The sequence below is a fragment of the Helianthus annuus genome, chromosome 16, assembly GCF_002127325.2.
Source record: "Helianthus annuus cultivar XRQ/B chromosome 16, HanXRQr2.0-SUNRISE, whole genome shotgun sequence".
Taxonomy (NCBI): Eukaryota; Viridiplantae; Streptophyta; class Magnoliopsida; order Asterales; family Asteraceae; genus Helianthus; species Helianthus annuus.
This window is the reverse complement of record NC_035448.2, coordinates 197,399,441-197,418,780: the sequence shown is the minus strand read 5'-3', so window position 1 is coordinate 197,418,780 and position 19,340 is coordinate 197,399,441. Positions and strand designations below refer to the sequence as shown.

Genomic DNA, 19,340 nt, shown 5'->3' with positions numbered 1-19,340 from the left:
TCTTCTTCATCAGTCGATGTACCTGAAATAAAGGACATTTTGGATTTAAAATCACGAACATATTTCTCATTTTTCTGTTTTTCTGTAGGAATAAAACCTAATCCTTTCTTTTTGAAATTACCGCTATGGTTTGACCTCTTTTGGAAATCTGAACCAGAACTGTAATTCTTTTTCTTGTTTAATCTCTGTTGTACTCTTGAGGTGTATTTTTTAGGTTTTTCATTAAGACATAATTCTTTAATTTCAGAAATATTAATTTCTGTGAGTTTGAAAACCTTGTTTATCAATTCAGTTTTGACACCTCTTAATGGAAATTCCTCATCAGAATATAATTTGTCCGAATTATTCAAAGTATAAGCAACTTTAAACAACCCGTCATCCAAATTAGATTTTGATAACAAGAATTTTCTATCATAAACTAATTTTCCCTGTTTTTCTGTTTGACTCGGAGCTTTTGACTCAGATTTTGACTCTGACACGGACTCCGGCTTTGACTCGTCACTGTCATCACTATCTAACACATGATCCACAACTTTCTTCATCAATTGAGACTGTTGATCAGTGTCAGACGATGTAAACACAACATCAATATTTTCAGGAAGATTGACCGACGACTCTGACTCCCACTTTAAATTTGTAGCCTTTTTGACTCTTTCATCGTTAGGATGTCTAGGCAAATATCCGTTTTCCAGTGGAGGTGGACATCTGTTATAACTGACACCTTTCTTCTTACCAGATGACGTCTTTTCAGTATCCTTTTTCTTGTCACTCTTCCTCTTGTCAGCAATCTTTTCTTCAATACTAACTTCAGCTGTTTTTTCTTCAGTTACTTCATCTTCTTCCCAGATCTTCATGCTCTCAACAGTAGGATAAATCCTGTCAATCACATAGGAAGTACATGAGTAACTTTTTAATAAACGATTCACTCTCTCCGTTTCGATTCGTTGCAACTCAAGCTTCTGTTCTAAAACAACACACTTCTCAATATAGTTGTTTACAACTTTCTGCTTAGTCATAAACGCTCCCTGAAGAGTCTTCATTGCTACAGCTTGTTCTTCACTTGTTTGATTGTACTGATTCATTGTCTTGTTCAGCACATCATATGACTCCTTCAGACGGTTTAAGTTGTGCATCAACGTGTTGTTTTGCTTTTTCACAATCTCACAATTTTCACATTTAACAGAAACTTCTTTCGCATCAACACTTTCATCAACTTTGAACTTAGGCACTTCTTTCACAGTTTGCCTTTTCATCACCGGCACTTCTTCATCATCACTACTCACCGGTGTTTTAATCTTCTTCTTTTTCTTTTCCTTCTTGACTTTTTCATCTTCGCTATCACTCTCAGCAAGCAACTTCATATCTTCTCTGTATTTTCTCGCCCAATACTCTGTATCATCATCACTATCATCTACAATCTTTGCTGTAAATGCAGTGTAAGCTGTGGTTTGATCAGGAATGTGATCATCCCAAGTGAAGTTTGCCCAGCTAAAATCTTCTGGTAACCTTTCATCATCTTGATCAATTATCAAAGCACTACCATCTTTTCTTTTTCCACAATCATAACTGCTTACACAAGCTCTCTTTCCGGTATCTTCAATCACATCTCTTCCGTGTGCAGTCTGAGCTTGATGTTTCTGTTGTTGAGATGATTGACCAACTTGATGATAGATGGCTTTGCGATAGTAATCGTTGTTGTTGTTGAACGGATTTTGAACTCCACTTGCTTCTCGGTTTGTGCACTCCCTCTTGAAGTGTCCTTTTTCCCAGCACCGAAAACAAGTAACTTTAGATTTGTCAAAACCTAAAGTAGAAACATTCGCATCAGGAAGATCATCTCTCCCCGTGATTTGTTTAAACTTCTCAGCTCTCCGTAAAACACTAGCCAAACACCACTTTATATCCATCAACTCCATCTCTTCAGCATCTATCTGGTCGTAGTCTTCTTTGGTTAGCATTGGATTGCCGATACGACCTGCAACAAAACAAGTGTAAGATTCCAAAACCATTCCTAATAAAGACATTTGGTTTTTGGCAATATCCTCAGAATAATCTTGATCATTCTCAAGATTTAATACAATGTTGCACTGTAATTTTCTCCTGTTTTTAGTTGCAGAGATGTTTGGATCAAATGATGGAAATGAAGTAAAACTGGTCTTGCTGCTTGATCCAGATGATGGGCTTTCAGATAAGCTCTTGGCACTCATACCAGTCACAATCTTTGGAGATGAATTCGACAATTTTTCATTTACCCCAGCTTTATAATACAATCCAATATCTTGTTCACCATCGAAATCTTTCATTCTAATCACTTTTCTCTGCTCCATTTCTTGAGCTTCAATCTTTTCGATAAACTTACTGAGCGTCAGATTGCTAAAACCTTTCTTGTTTCTGAGCATCATCAAATATGTGCCCCAACTCTCATATGGCAATGCATCAGCAAGTTTGTCAATCAACTCTTCATTACTCTTTTCAATACTCAATCTTTTCATATTCGCAAGCAGATTACAATAACGTTCAATAATTTCTCTCGTGCTCTCATTCTTCAATCCACGGAATAAATCGAACTCTTTCTTCAGAAGAGATTTTTTACTCTTGACCATCTCCTCACTTCCTCTAAACTTCGAACGTAACGCTTTCCAGATCGAGTACGACGTTCCATTGTGCTGTAGCAGAACCATGATATCTTCTTTGACTGCCTGTTGAAGAAGACTTAGCATCATTTTCTCATTTTTGTACTTCTTCCTCTCATCATCTCTAAGATCTTTGATTGGAACTGGTTCTTCATCACTATTCAATGGTCGGATATACTTTGTTTCTACGCATTCCCAAGCGTCAAGATAATTCGCTTGAACCCAATTCTCAAACCGACCTTCCCAGCCTTTATATTCTTCGATATTCATTAACTTGGGAGGTTTTTGCATCGTCCCGGTTTCGTTTTCTAGCATTGTTGTTTGAATAGCGGTGATTGAAGTACTTGGAGTAGCGAACGCGTTATAGAAATCCTCGTCCATTTTCAAATATTCAAAAAATATTTCAAACAGTCCTTAAAAGCGATCTAACTGTTCAATTTGTCACAAAGGCGGTCCAATAAAATCAGATGAGCGGACAAGATGGGTCCAAATAAGCGATCCGGGTTGAATGAACACAAAAGCGGTCCAATCGATGTCCGTTCGAAGGGTTCACAACACTAATTTGGAGCGATCCAAGTAATCAAAAGCCAATAAGCGGTTCACAATCGATCGAATGAGCGGTCCGGATAGATGAATGGGCCAAATAAGCGGTCCACAATCAGTCAATTTCGAGCGGTCCAGAACAGTTCAGAAAAGCGGTCCACTTTCGGACATCATTTTGGCACACTATTTCTTTGAATTACAACACCAAACTTTCAAGGGTTTGTCTCTGGGTAGTTGCGCACAATCCCTGAGATTTTCAGCAAATTTCGACCGTTGAAAATGTCTGAATCTGAAAAGAATGAGTAGAAGACAGTATTTTTGATGATTTCCAGCTATTTCCTGTAGAACTCCTCCTCCTGAAGCTCTGATACCACTTGTAGGCTCGTTTGGCGACCCGAATGAGTCGATCAGAGGTGTTTTCGTCAATTACAGGTGCGGAATAACAAGTAATCAACGTAGGAATAGCTTGCAATACACTTTAAACTCTTTCTGTATTGATTTGACGGTAAATACACTCAGTTCTCGATCCGGCAGCACTTCGGTACGAGATTCAACCAACCGTTACAAATGAGATCGCTCTTGGGGTATTTATAAGGTTCTGGAACCGCTTATTGGACAGGCCCAATAAGCGGCCCACACATGCCATACGAGCGATCCAACATGTTACCACTCGAGCGGCCCAACCATGTTCGTTCGAGCGACCCATAAACCTAATTTGACTCTATAAGCGATCCAACTATCTTAAATCTATACAATCTCATAACTTCTCGTATATTGTGCCCAGATCTAATATTCTAAGTCTATGACTCGATACAAGACGTAATCAGCAGATGTAGTGCACTAACAAGAATCGTTATCCTCTCCCTCGTATCGATGATCTATTTGACCAACTACAAGGCACGTCCTACTTCTTAAAGATTGACCTTCGTTCTGGTTATCATCAGCTCCGTGTTCTCGAAGATGATGTACTCAAAACCGCTTTCCGTACTCGTTATGGGCACTACAAGTTCGTGATCATGCCTTTTGGATTGACCAGTGCACCCGCCGTGTTCATGGATCTTATGAATCGTGTGTGTAAACCCTATTTGGATCATTTTGTGATAGTCTTTATTGATGATATTCTTATTTATTCTAACACTAAAGCGGACCATGCTCGTCATTTACGCTTGATGCTTGGACTTCTACATGGTGAGCGTTTGTATGCTAAATTCTCTAAGTGTGAGTTTTGGATTAACGAAGTACAATTTCTTGGTCATGTCGTTAGTAAGCAAGGTATTCATGTTGACCCTTCTAAATCGAAGCTGTGAAGAATTGGAGTACGCCTAAATCTGCATCTGAGATTTGTTCCTTTCTAGGATTAGCGGGTTATTATCGTCGATTCATCTTAGACTTTTCTAAGATTTCTGTTCCTCTCACTTCGTTGACTCAAAAAGCGAGACCTTTTGCTTGGGGTCTCGAGCAAGAGGAATCTTTTCAGACTCTTAAGACTCTTTTGTGTAACGCTCCTGTTCTTACTCTCCCCGACGGGAATGACGATTTCGTGGTATATTGTGATGCCTCAAACCGTGGTTTGGGCTGTGTGCTCATGCAGTGGGACAAGGTTATTGCTTATGTCTCTCCTCAACTCAAGGTGCATGAGAAAAACTATACTGCTCACGATCTGGAGCTTGGTGCAGTTGTGTTTGTGTTAAAGATCCGGCGACACTACCTGTATGGTACCAAGTGTGTGGTTTTCACTGACCATAAGAGCCTTCAACACATCTTTGACCAAAAGGAACTAAACATGCGACAGAGGCGTTGGGTGGAATTGCTTAACGACTACGACTGCGAAATTCGCTATCATCCTGCCAAGGCGAATGTAGTGGCCGACGCTCTTAGTCATAAAACTCATGTTAATGCTATTCGTATCTCTAGTGATCTCCATGCGTGTATTTGTGAAGCTCAGTATTCATCAGCTAATGAAGGTAGTCTATTCGTTGAAATACATGGTGCTGCTGTGGATCAACTCGAAACTAAGTCTGATGGACTTCAATACTATCTCAATCACATCTGGGTACCGGATCACGACAATCTGCGTGAGCTCATTATGAATGAAGCACACAAATCTCGTTACTCTATTCATCCAGGCGCTGATAAGATGTACCATGATTTGCGTATGACTTATTGGTGGCCTGGTATGAAGAAGGACATTGTTGCGTATGTTTCTAAGTGCCTTACTTGCACGAAGGTGAAGTCTAAGCATCAACGTCCTTCAGGACTCTTAGAACAACCCGAAATCCTTGTTTGGAAATGGGATAGCATCGCTATGGACTTTATAACTAAACTACCTCAAACACCTTCTGGTCACGATAGTATCTGGGTGATCGTTGATCGTTTGACCAAATCAGCCCACTTTCTTCTGATTCGTGAAGATTATAAAGTGGAGAAGCTTGCCCGAATCTATACTGATGAGGTTATATGTCGTCACGGCATACCTCTCTACATAATCTCTGACCGTGATGGTCGCTTTAAACATTTCGAAACTTCAACTTTGTGTCTCAGCAAGTACACATAACCATAACTACTATAGTTGTCGGTAAAAGTAATGAAGTATCTTTCACCATTCCTAGTCATTGGCTTAATTGGATCACATACATCCAAATGTATGATTCCGAATAAATTTTTTGCCCTTTGGTTGGTACCACTAAAGGGTTTCTTGGTCATTTTACATTGTAAACAGGATTCACATGTATCAAATGAACCACTATCATTTGTTTCCAAAAGATCATTCTTTTGAAGTGTTTGCATGCGATTTCTGTTTATATGACCAAGGAGATAATGCCAAAGATAGGTCTCACTCAAATCCATTTTGAGTTTCTTGGTGATTGCTTGGTACATTGAACTATCAAATGATGCATTATTATGAACCAATTCATAAATACCATTTGAAGGCATAGCTTTAAAGTAAAACATGTCATTTATCGAAATATAAATGTCATTGTTTACAAACTTTAAATTAAAACCATATTGTCTTTTAAGGGAAACTTGAATAATGTTCCTAGTCAAACTAGGAGCACACAATACATTTTTAAAACAATTTCCAAACCGTTTGGAAGTTTCAAAACATAGTCTCATCGGGCTACAACTTGAAATTCCGCTCCATTGCCCATGAAGAGACTAATGTCTCCCTTCTTTTAATGCTTATTTCTTTTGAACCCTTTTGCAATAAATTGCAAACATGAGTTCCACATCCGGTATCTAATACACATGTGTTTGAAGAAATAACATTAAGGTCAATATGTTTCATAAAGATTGTACCTGAGGTTTGCCTAGCATCCCTCTTGTTTTTCAACTCTTCGAGATAGGTTGGACAATTCCTTTTCAAATACCCTATCTCACCATACTCAAAGCATGGATTGTTCGTGGCAACCTTTGCCTTCTTTTCATTTAGTTTCAGTGGTTCCGCTTTAGTCTTTCTTTTCTTTTCCCTTTGAATTACCCGTTTCCATTTTCAACATTTGCTTTGGTGTCGGGATGATGCCCTTTCTTGTTGCCATCCTCATTGATCGTTAGAACGGATAAAAGCCCTTTTACCCATATTGAGCCTTTCGAGGTGATCAATGTGACTTTTCATCTTAAAGACATAAGATGAGACCGATTGGTTTTCCTCCATTCGACATACATGAAGCGCTCGAACCGTTTCGAAGCGTCCTACCCTTGCTTGTTGTAGGAACATTTCCTTCAATTGGGTAATCATGTCATATGCCCATGATGTTCAAAATCCTTTTGAATCTCGGGAATCATAATTCCTAACATGAGGCAAGAGGCTTGCATAGTATCCTCGATATACTTAATCCAATTGTTATAGGAATCATTATCTTCCATAAGATGTTCATCGGGATTAGGATCGTTCAACATTTAGGATATCTTTTCTTACTTGAGAACGATTCTTAGGTTTCGATATTAATCCATAAAGTGTTATGATTGAGACGATCCTTTTCAAGGATTGTTTTTAGTGATAGCTTACAGACGGTTTGGGTAATATTGTTAGCGGTCATCTACAAAATTTGACAAGGTTCAATTTTAGTATTTTCGATATTATTATATTTTAATCATTAATACCCTTTTATGTCTCATAGACAATTAATAATTAAAATCTATAATCCAACGTTACATTTAAATATTGGTTAGGTGACCTTTATCCCATTATTTAAATTAACAAGGTAGTCAACGTTTGACAATTGCAACCCTTTGCAACTTCTAGGCATATGGGATCGGTTAAAAATCTTTATGTTTAGTTGGCATGTTTAATCCCATCAACACCTTTTGTTCGCCATGCTTCGGTGACCCTAAGTTCATGGTTTCCAAATCAAGTGGTCTAACTTACACACACGTGTAAGTTTATACACATAAGTGGTTAGGTGACCTTTATCCCACAAACATGGTAAACCCACCTCGAATATACAAATTCCCTCAAATGTGGTTAGGTGACCTTTATCCCACAATAAGAGTTCCCAAGTGATTCGAGTGTTGTATAAAAGGATGGTGTTTGACTTGTTTTATAAAAGGGATTTTGAGTTTTTAAAATTCTAGTTTAGAAAAGTTTATGTACCATACATTTGCATGCATTCAAATCGTTGGTACTTTTGTGAAAACAAATTTCAAGGTTCTTTTTAATAAAACCCATTTTATTATAAAATCATTAATTTTTAATAACCCTTTTATTAATCAATTTTAATGATTTTTAAAGAACCAATTTTAAGCTTGTTGTCGATTATTAGTTTGTTAAACATGCATATCCAAATATCATCAAAACAATATAAATAAGCAACCACACAAGCACAACACTCATATCAATAGGTGCATAATCATAGCCAACTAATTTTGACAACACTTGTTAGCCGAAACAAGTGTGCCAAAAGGTCCTTCCTAAGGGGTGAATATTGACATAAGTAATGTGTCGTTGAACTCCCACTTGATCCCGCATCCAAATGCTTCAAGTCTTCTTCTTGTGTTGTAATTTCTTCACTTTCTTTGGGCTTCCAAATGTCTTTTATATTCAGTTCCAAACTCCTTTGGGCTTCAAAATGTGTTTTGGTTATCGGGCTAAAATCCCGTTAAGAACTATGATGTCCTTTAGGCCCGAAATTAACCAAAACCAAAACCGCATTTTTGTGTGCATCTTCTTTTACAAAAAAATATATATACTAATACATTTTTTCTAGTAAAATGAAATGCACCTAATCTATTTATTTTACATACCAAATGAAAATAAATAAATTACATAATTTTACAAATGGAAGAACAAAAATAATCAATTATTACTGTGACACCTGTGCACTTCAACCATCATACGAATACCAAAACCAATGAAATATTGTATTTCATACTTGGGATTTGTATAAATATGTGTATCATTTGCACATATCAATTCTTGTTCGATTTCGAGCTCTAAATCGCTTTCTGGAAGGTTATACGCAATCTGATGCGTAAATATAACCAGTTCAATGCAACAAACACTTCGGAACACTGACATAGGCTTAAAATACCTCAAATGACCTTTACATAACTTAGAAATAAGTTTTGAAAGGTTTGGTGTGTCGAAATCAAGCTTATTCGCTTACAGGGACTAATTTCGACAAACTGCGAAAGTATGCCGATTCGTATTATAACGAACATTTCGGAACTTGATTATAAGTTAAATATGCCCTAAATATCCTTTACATAGCTTAGAAATAGGCTTTGAGGTGTTTGGTGCGCAAATAAACTTTATTGATCAATAGGGACAAAAAGCGTCAAAAAGTGCATAAGTTTGCATTTTCGCGCATATCTTACGTTCTGAATACATGCGGACAACCAAAAATTTATGTAATCATTAAAATATTATGTTTTAGTGATTGGCATGATAAAATTCCATTCGTCGCGTGATTTGGATCGTTTTTTGCGTCCATTCGTGTTTCGTTGTAATTAACTGAATAACGTGATCGTACGACCAAACGAACCGACATCTGACATATTTTTGAGCATGTTTCATGTCCCCTATACTTAGGAATCATTGTGGAGCCTTGAAAATGGCTTAACGGGCCTTAAATGGCTCAAAATGAGGCTTATATGCATGCAGGGACCAAAACTGCAATTAATGAAACTGTTTTGCTGAACTGGGATCTCAGGTGGCCCGCGTAAGCTTCCCTTGACTCTTACGCGGCCCGCGTAAAAGTGTTAGACCTGCAAAAACCATTTCCCAGCTGGTTACAGCCTGTTCCAGCTGTTTGTGAGTGTTGCAAATGGTTTTCTAAGCAATATATGGGCCATTTTAAGTGCCCATGGTATTCCAAAACCATGGGTGCACATGTACGGTTGAGATTGAATCACATTTTACGAGGAACGATCTTAACGGTTGTGCTAAAACTACAAATACCCTTACCCCTCATTTGAATTCTGCACATTTGATCTGATTTGGCTCTCTAAGTTGAAGTATTCACTTCATACCTGAGAATAATTGGATCAAAACTTCCGTTCTTGGACCCGTTGTAAGTATTCTTTTGTTCTTTTACGTTTTTAGCGTAAAAGTCAAACTTTGTTTGACTTTCTACATTGACATGTCAATGGTCAACATGAAGTTCGTTTGAATTCCATAACGTGAGCGTAATCACGATGGTTATAGTCCCTTGTGACTATGCCTACTGATTACCACGTTATTTAGGCGTAGTGACGAGTCGTAGTTTCGGCCAAAATGCGTATTCTTGCGTATTTTGTAACCAAACTACTTTTAGGTATCAAAACCGTTTGTTTTGATACCAAACCTGTTTTCTAACTTCGTTAAACATGTTTTAACATGTTTAGCTCGTCACTTTAGGTTTAGTGCTTATGTAGAGTCGTAAGTCAAGCGGTCTAAACAACCGCTTAGACTTTCGAACTAGACCCGTTTGGTCGATCATTAGGATCCGACCAAACATGTTTAGTGACCATAGTTATATAGGGAATAACCTTCCGAGGTTATACCTTATGGTCACTTCGTTTAAGTAGTTGTATGATAGGTAGTTTATATGCCTTAGGTAAATTACCAAAATGCCCTTTTTACGCCAAAAATCATTTTAAGCATATGTAACATAACTTTTGATATCTAAACTGATTAGGTAACATTATTAGACATGTTAAGGCATATAATACTTATCATAGGGCTAGTTAGGCATTCCGAACGCGTTTTACGCGAACGACGCGTTAAAATAACGTAAGCTACCTAAACGGGTCGTAAGCACTTAGGTTAGGTTTCGTTTTAGTATGTAGGCTTTGTTAAACCATATCATATGAGTTCCCACACTCATTTGGTTTACGAGACCTCATCCTATCCGATCTTCCGATTTTGGTCCAGTTTATTTACATAGTTACCTATATTAGGTGTCATTTGATTCCGTGATCCCTCTAGCGTTGCTTGGTTGTTATTCAAGACTTCTAAGCATTCTCAAGTGAGTACATAGTCCCCTCTTTTACTGTTTTCAATGTTTGGGGTGAAGCATGTGTACCTATTTGTTATGTTCATGATTTCAAAGTATAATTGATTATACATATTAGTACTTATCTTTTGACAAACTGAATGATTATTTATGGTTTAAACACTGATTTTTCAAAGATTATAAAATTAATTGTTAATTTGTACTTATTTTATGTTCACCAGACCGATTGGTAGTATGATATAGCGCTATAGGATTTGACACCCCATTCTTGTTGTCATGGAATGTCAGAAACCGATATTTTATCCAAATAGGGATTGCCTTTGTGGTATTTCTATAGTCTCAAAGGTGTATTTTGATGCACTAGGTCTGAATGAATTCCAAATCACATTATTTTTGTATATTTAGTTATACTCCCAAAAGTATAGTTTGATATGCTCTCATATGTGATATTGTACAAAACCAACATATATTTTGTTAATTACCAAAATATAGTTTAATATGTTATTCATAAAACCAAAGTATATTTTGATATGTTAGTTATAAAACCAAAACATAGTTTAATATGTTATTTATAAAACCAAAGCATAGTTTAATATGCAAAGTATACTTTTGATATACTACTGAAAACTGTTATTTTAACAACTAAAGTATATTTAATATACTATCTGTTTGACTATTTTAGAACTGAAATATATTTTAATATATTACTTATTCCACTTTCTTAAAACCAAAGTATATTTTTATATATACTACGAACCTTTTTATCAAAATATTGTTTTTCAAACAATATATATATATATATATATATATATAAACTCATTTTTACTTAATTATTTATTTATACATCTTTCTTTTATATCGTCTATTTTCTTATCACTTATTATATGATTTTCAAAAGAAAACATTTTAAAAAGCTTATGATTATTTTTGATAAAACATTCTTTTAAACTTACAAGTCATGAAGCCTATTTTCAATAAAACCTATGTATCTCACAGGCATTTTTATACTGACGTACCTATTTTTACACATGTTTCAGGTACTGCTTTGTGATGATTATTGATACATGCTACACGTAGGATTCGTGCCTTAGCGACTTTAAAACTTGAAAGATAATACTTGTATTTATCTGATTTGTAATTAAACAATGAGTTCAATAATTCAATAAAACGAAATTATTTAATCCATGTTTGTGAAACAATGATTCTGTTACAACACTCCCCGACGTTTCCGCCACGTTTTGTTGTTTTACGTGGTCGGGGTGTGACAATTACAACCTTTGAAATAATTAAATATAAATCATAACACAATCATTCAACATATTCAAACAAGGTCATGGCTAGGTTATGAACACCAAAATATATATCCACATATATATAAAATTCAAGAAGCAAAAAATGGTTTCCTTTTTACAACCTACTTTTCAGTCAAGAATGAAAAAACCGAAAAAGTGGGTTCTTGTCCAAACAAACAAATCATCCAAATGACATAATTTTTCAAGATACTTTTACGCATGTATGAAAATAATCTTGAAAAACAAAAGGATAACCATATATAAAATTTCGGCCAAAGGGTTTTAACCAAACCCGAAACCCGAAAATTTCATATCCTATGAAGTATGCACTCATATAAGCGGCTCTTGATGCCATTGTTGGGTTTTTCACATGTTTATCAAAGTAATTTTATCCGGACAAAATTAAAACGCAGCGGAATATATATATATATATATATATATATATATATATATATATATATATATATATATATATATATATATATATATATATAAAACATGTTACTTTCTTGATATAAAACCCATTTTATTATATAAAACACAACCCCTGATCCATATATGAACATGCATGCTATAAAAAATTAAAACACAACCATAGGGTGTCTAGAATACTACCTTCCAAGGAGTAAAGGATATGAAGAAGATGATACTTCTTGAACGTTTGCCTTCAAGTGTAGAAGACCTCAAGCTTGTATACCCCAAACCTTCCAACAAACACCTTATGTTTAGCTAGGATTTTACACTCATGAACTCACTAGAAAAAATCCCCTCTTGGAACCAACTCTTGGCCGAAAATGAGAGGACATTTTTAGAGTTCTTTGCACTTGAAAATCAAATTTGAAAACCCTTCTTCATCAACCATACATGGCCCGATTTTAGAGAGTTATTACACTTTGATTTTCAAACTTGAAAGACCCTCTTAATCAACCATGTGTTGGCCGATTTTAGAGAGCCAAACAAGTCGTCTCCTACTTTTTTTTTTGTCATCAAAGAAGTTATAAAACATGAGAGATGTAGCCACTTTTTAACCCAATCAAAACTCATGCAAACATGACAATTTGCATGCAAGACTATTGGACCATTATGGTCTTGGGAAGAGGGGGCGACCCACATGGGTATTAATAAAAAAATTAAATTTCTTTTATTAATTATTTAAGTCTTATATATATTTTATTACTTTTATAAAATATAACATCATATGTTATAAGACTTACACTACTTTTATTATGTTATTTAACCCATTAAATAACAAAATAAAATATTCTCTCAAAATAAATTATCCATATAATTTATTGGTTTCTCAAGTGCAATTATTTAGAAAACCAATTTCTAAATATTATAAGTGTTAATATTTATTTGTTTGATCATATCACAAATAAATATTCTAAGTGTTTGTCTAGCTTGTATTTGGGTATGACTCGACTTGGATCATAATGTACTAGCCACATCAATTTAATATGTATCTTGGGCATACAAAGTCCAACAGTATGGGGCAGGGGTTGGGTACAAACGGCCAAGTCACCCCCCCCGGGTGGGCTTGGGTTTCGGCGTGGCCCCTTTGCCAGGGGTTTCAGCCCGGGCGTTGGGCGGGGTTACGAACATGACATGGCGGGATCTCATTGGTCAAGACAAGTAGCCGTTTGGGCTAGTCGTTGGGCATGAATTTTATAAAAAAAAAATTCCTATATAAATACCCTAACATAATTAACATTTTTCTCACACAATATCAAACACATAAAACACAATCTTGCCATGAGTTCTTCAAATTCAAGTGAATCATCAACATCATCTGACGATGGTGTAGAAATATTTCTACAAACGATCGCGACGGTGGTGAAAGCTATCGTAGAAGACGATGAGGAAGAGACTTCGAAACCTAAACGGAGGAGGTACATCGCTCGTGAACGACACACCGCTAACAATTTGTTGGTAAGCGATTATTTCTCAGCCGAACCTAAGTATGATGAAAAAATGTTTAGGCGTCGTTTTCGTATGAGTAGAAACTTATTTTTAAGGATATCTAAGGATCTTGAGGAGAAGTATGTTTTTTCCACAAAAACCGTATGTAACCGGGCAATTAGGATTTAGTATGTGGCAAAAGGTCACGACCGCACTTAGACAATTAGCGTACGACAATAGTTCAGATATTATAGATGACTATTTAAAAATGTCTGCACGTGTAGCTAGAGAAAGTCTTTACAACTTTTGTTCGTGTATTTTAGAACTTTATAAGAAAAGATATTTGAGAAAGCCGTCGTTCGGTGACATGCAACAAATATTGGAACATCACGCCGATTATCATGGGCTACCCGGGATGCTAGGTAGTTTAGATTGTATGAAATGGCCTTGGGAACTTTGTCCAACCGCATGGCAAGGCGCTCACGAGTGGATATCACGGGATGCCAGCCATCATGCTTGAAGTGGTTGCGTCCCAAGATTTTTGGATATGGCATGCGTTCTTCGGTATGCTAGCTTCACATAACGATATTACTATCATAAACCACTCGCCCCTTTTCAATGATCGGGTAAATGGTATAGGACCCAAAGTAAGTTTCTTTGTAAACGGGGTTGAGTACGTGTATGGGTACTACCTAGTTGATAGGATTTACCCGGAGTAAAGGGTTTTCGTAAATTCGTTCACAAAACACGGTACCATAGATCCAAAGAGATTAAAGTTTAATAGGGTCCAAATGGCTTCACGTAAAGACATCGAGCGAGCGTTCGGTGTTTTGAAGAAAAGGTGGCGAATATTGGCAATGCCTTGTCGACTATGGGACAAGGATCAAATTGGAAACGTGATGTACGCATGTATCTTTCTTCACAACATGATTTTGGAGGATGAAGGTAGAGCGGTCGTTACCTACTATGATGACGATAACCCCCAACCAGATAACGTAACAGTTACAGACGAAGATAAATCAACAAATGAATTTTTGATCAAGTCAAGGGATGTACATCACAACCTTCGATCTGATTTGGTGGATCATGTTTCAACGAATCCTGGGTTCGAAACCGACGAAGACGACGATTCAAACGAAGAGTGATTGTTTTTATTTTGATACTATGTTTTTTGTAATTATTATTTATGTTTATGTAGTTTTTAATGGTTTATATATATATATATAAAATGATATGGCTTGGCCACGCCACCCCAGCCACGCCCACCATACCCCTATGAAATTGGGTTTCGGTATTGGATGCCCCATAATCCACCCATGCCCCAAACTCCCGCCCCACTATATCTCACTCTCTTATAAGAGTTTATGAAGAGAGAGAAAAAGCGTTTAAACCTACTAAATTTAAAAACGTAGTTTATAGTTTCGTGGGACTCAATAAATGTGTTGTATTTTGTTATATCATTTAACTAGCTTATATCCCGTGTGACACACGGGTTCAAAAAATAAAATTTAAAACATATTTAATAAATATGATGTATGATATTTTAAAGAATAGAAAAAAACATGTAACCAAGTAATTTAAAATAATAATGTTTTTACGCTTGTCAGTTCAATTTTTAATTTTATGAACACAAGTTTCAATTTAGCAAGTGGTTCAGGAAATATAAGTCGACATCTTCATTTTATAAAATGTCCTCTGAAATGTTTGTTTAGAGTATGAAATAATAGAAATTAATGTTAATCTAAAATATAATAATAAAAATAAGTAAATAAATAACAAACTAAATAATTTGACATGAAAGATGTAAAAAAAAAAATATAAACATACATTACAAATTTCTAAAAGAGGATGCTTGTAGTTAATTACTGGAGAAGAAACAAAGAAAGTATAAATATGCATTAGAACTTTACATGTGCGTCTCCAAAAACATAACACGTATCACGTGGTCTGTAACGCGGGATCACACACGAGCTTTTCTGCCGGAGCAATTTTGAGACACGTTTTAAACCCAAAACTAAATTTAGCATTTTTTTTAAAAACATCATCTTTCCGGTTTGAAAAGCTTACCAAAGTGGGTTGCAGTTAAAATCATTAATTAAAGACATTTAACCATTATTATAACATATTTATTAGTTCACATCCAAGTTGAATTTGAACCAGATTTTGTAATGTAACCAAAAACATTCATAAATACCAACCAAATATCCTCCTGTTAGGGGATACGGAGTGGCAGCGGCAAAGCAGCGGCAATCGAGTTTGCCGCGCGGCAAACACCGCCGCCGACCAACAAAGGTCGCGGCAAAACTTTGATCGCGGTGACCCTTTGCCGTCGCGAGGAAGAAGAGAGAGAGTGAGGGAGCAGGAGAGAGAGAGGGAGTGTGTGAGAGAGAGGGTGTTGTGGGGTGGGGTCCATACCATCTCTTAACCAATCACACTTTTTTCCTTTTTTTTAAAAAAAAAGTTTACCACTTCACCAAGTGTTTAAACCATTGTCAACACTTTTCACCAAAGTTTAAACACTTTTCACTGATTGACGTGGCACACTCTCATTGGTTGATTTTTTAGTTTGTCACTTCAAAGTGTTTAACCACTTCTTACACCCTTAGAACATCAACTTATCACAAATGCTTTAAACCAAATCCCAACAATCATTGATTCATGTGTAGAAAAGGAGCTGCAGGCCTTACGTAGGTTAACCCCTTGAAAGAGTTCTCTGTAAATACATCATATAAGTAAAATTACCTTTTACATTTATTTAATAAGGAAAAAATGAAAATTGTAAAGATGGGACCAAAAGATTAGCAAAAAAGGTGTTAACTCTGCGTTACAGGAATGAAAACGATAAAATTCATAAATCTCAGAAAGTTGTTGTGATTAAAATAATAATGAAATATAAAGTTACAGTTATAGTTTTCATAGCCATTAAATACTTATGATTGAAATTCTGTATGGTTGATATTTATATATTTGAATTTTAACGATATAGTTTCCATGTGTTATTAAAGATATGCAACTTTGAAATAAAAGATCTATCTGATTTAGTTTTATCAAATAGTACACAGAAGGTATTCATTTCTTAAACTATAAAAAGTGAAAGAAATACCACTAATGACAACTCAAAATAAGATAAAATTATGTTAAGTATCATATTTACATAGTTATATAATCTATTCCACAACCCTGGTGCTAAGAACATTTCATCATGCATACGCTCAAAAGTTCAAAGGCTACTGGCATTACAAGTTTACCATGTATATAGTAAAAACAAAGGTGATATGATTAAGGGTGAACGGGACAGTGAAGGGGTTACCACGCGGTAACACCGCCGCCATCCCCATTTTGTATGCAGCAAACTCAAACACCCAGGGACTACTCACCGCTTGTGCCATGTTGATTTTTTCGACCTCTTGACCCCTCAAATGGAATAAACTATTGTATTGCGAGGTCAATCATAAAAAAAAGATTGAAGATACAGGACATCAAATAATAATTCAACCCGTCTTTTGTGCGTATCTCTATCATCAATCCCCCCCTTGTATTATGTTAACTCATAGAAAAGAAGATATTATATATCATCCCGGGAACGCCTCGCTCTATTGCTGCTTCAAGATGCAGCAGGACCATGTTCTGTCTCTCTGCGTCTAACTTGAAGGTGATCCATCAATATGTCTGATCCAAAATTCCTACAAAAATATCTATAAACCTGTAGATTTTAATTAAAAGAATAAAAAAGGAAGTTTATGATACGACTAACCATTTGGTATGCTTCGGCCCCATCAACAATAAAGTTTCCATGATCTGAGATCTATCAGCGTACAAATCGTACCAAATAAAACCTTCCTCGGGCGTATGCTTGCACCAAATACATACAGATACTGATTGCCTGGTAATTATTATTTCCATTACAGCTAACATCCAGTGTATGTCTTCTTTTTTCGTTTTAAATCAGTTGGAGGTCATGGTGAATTACCAAATAGTTGGTTTTGTCTATTCATTGTTAGCTTTTAAAATATGGAATGTGTGCCCAGATTGAAGTATTGAACAAAGGTTTCAGTATGTTTCATCATTTTCAAAACCTCCAAAACCGCAGTAATCCCTCACATCAACAACACCAATCACCTGACATACCTGTCCAATGGAACCAACGAAGGCGAGCTCATCAGTGATTAACCAAACCAATATGAATATTGCTATAAAAAGCTAGAAACTAACCATGATACATGAAGAAAAGTAGAAAACCATCACCATAACCATCAAATACCTAATCATCTTCACTGAAGTAACGATTTAGTAGTATGTATAATCTTTACTGTTTCTATATCATGTTGTGACAGTATATGCTTTTGAGTCAACAGTCATGTAATTCTATTTCTAAACATGTATGGCTAATTCAAGTTCAGGAAAACTGACACGTTATAAATAATCATTTAGCAGATCCTCATTTTACAACTCTGGTGTTGAGACGGACGCAATACTTCTTCGGATTCGTAGTCTTAACCTGAACAATAATATGCATTATATAAAAAAAAAACTGATCATATATGCATCACACTAAAGATTCAAAACCTAAAATCCAAACCCACAATCAGTTCGTAACCTAATTATACATTATTAAAGAAAAAAGTGCAAAATTGTACCTTAACCTGAATAATAATTTGCACTAAAATTCCCAAAAAAAAAAAGATAAAAAAAAAACAGATCATACATACATTCCACTAATGATTCAAAACCCAAAATCCAAATCCACAATCCCACAATCAAATCGTAACATATTCATACAAAATTAAAATAATACTAATAATAATAATAATAATAATAATAATAATAATAATAACAACCAGAAAATCGAACCCTAAATCATATGAAAATCGAACCCTAAATCATATGAAAATCGAACCTGAAACGAATGTTTCATATAAATTCAAACAAAACCCAACAAAACAATCATAGAATCTTGAAATTAAACCTTAAAAAGCATGCAAAATCAAAAACTAAAGAAGCTTTACCTTGACTAAAAATCGAGAATCAGGAACTTCTTGGACGGCGAGGGAGAAGATTATAATATCTTGTGAAGATGATTAGGCTGAATAAATGGATAGATTAGGAACGTATGATAGATTGAGAATAAAGGAGAGAACAAAGATTTTGAAACGGCAGAAATTTGAGGGAGATGAGTTTAGGTTTAGGAAGAATATAGATGTAAAGGAACAAAAAAAACCCTGGTTTAGCAATGAGGGAGGCGTGGATAGGCTAAGCGTTGAACACGATAGCAAATTGAATAAGGGGTTGACACCTGTCTGAGATGAATGTGGAAGGGACAGGTGTCCAAACCTTTGTTCTTTTATTATATATAGAGATTAATTAAAATAAACATATTAAAGTAACACTATACCATCATTATCATGGTTGCAAAAGTCATTAGATGCTCTCTAGTCGGTCGAGTGGAGAGTTGAGAGTACTCGGCCTAGGCGGAGAGTACTCGGACAATGCTAAATTATAAAGAAGTTAGTTTTTGTAAATTAAATACATGTCAAATAATA

The 19,340-nt window shown here is 35.6% G+C and overlaps 1 long non-coding RNA gene across 1 annotated transcript; it reads right to left on the bottom strand.

Annotated features, from left to right (window-relative positions):
• Positions 1-16,906: 16,906 nt before the first annotated feature.
• On the bottom strand, positions 16,907-19,075 carry LOC110915298. Its single transcript, XR_004883381.1, has 3 exons — positions 18,807-19,075; positions 18,013-18,298; positions 16,907-17,928 (listed from the first exon to the last, which is right to left on the bottom strand). It is a non-coding gene; the product is annotated as an uncharacterized LOC110915298 (long non-coding RNA).
• Between the last annotated feature and the right edge of the window lie 265 nt (positions 19,076-19,340).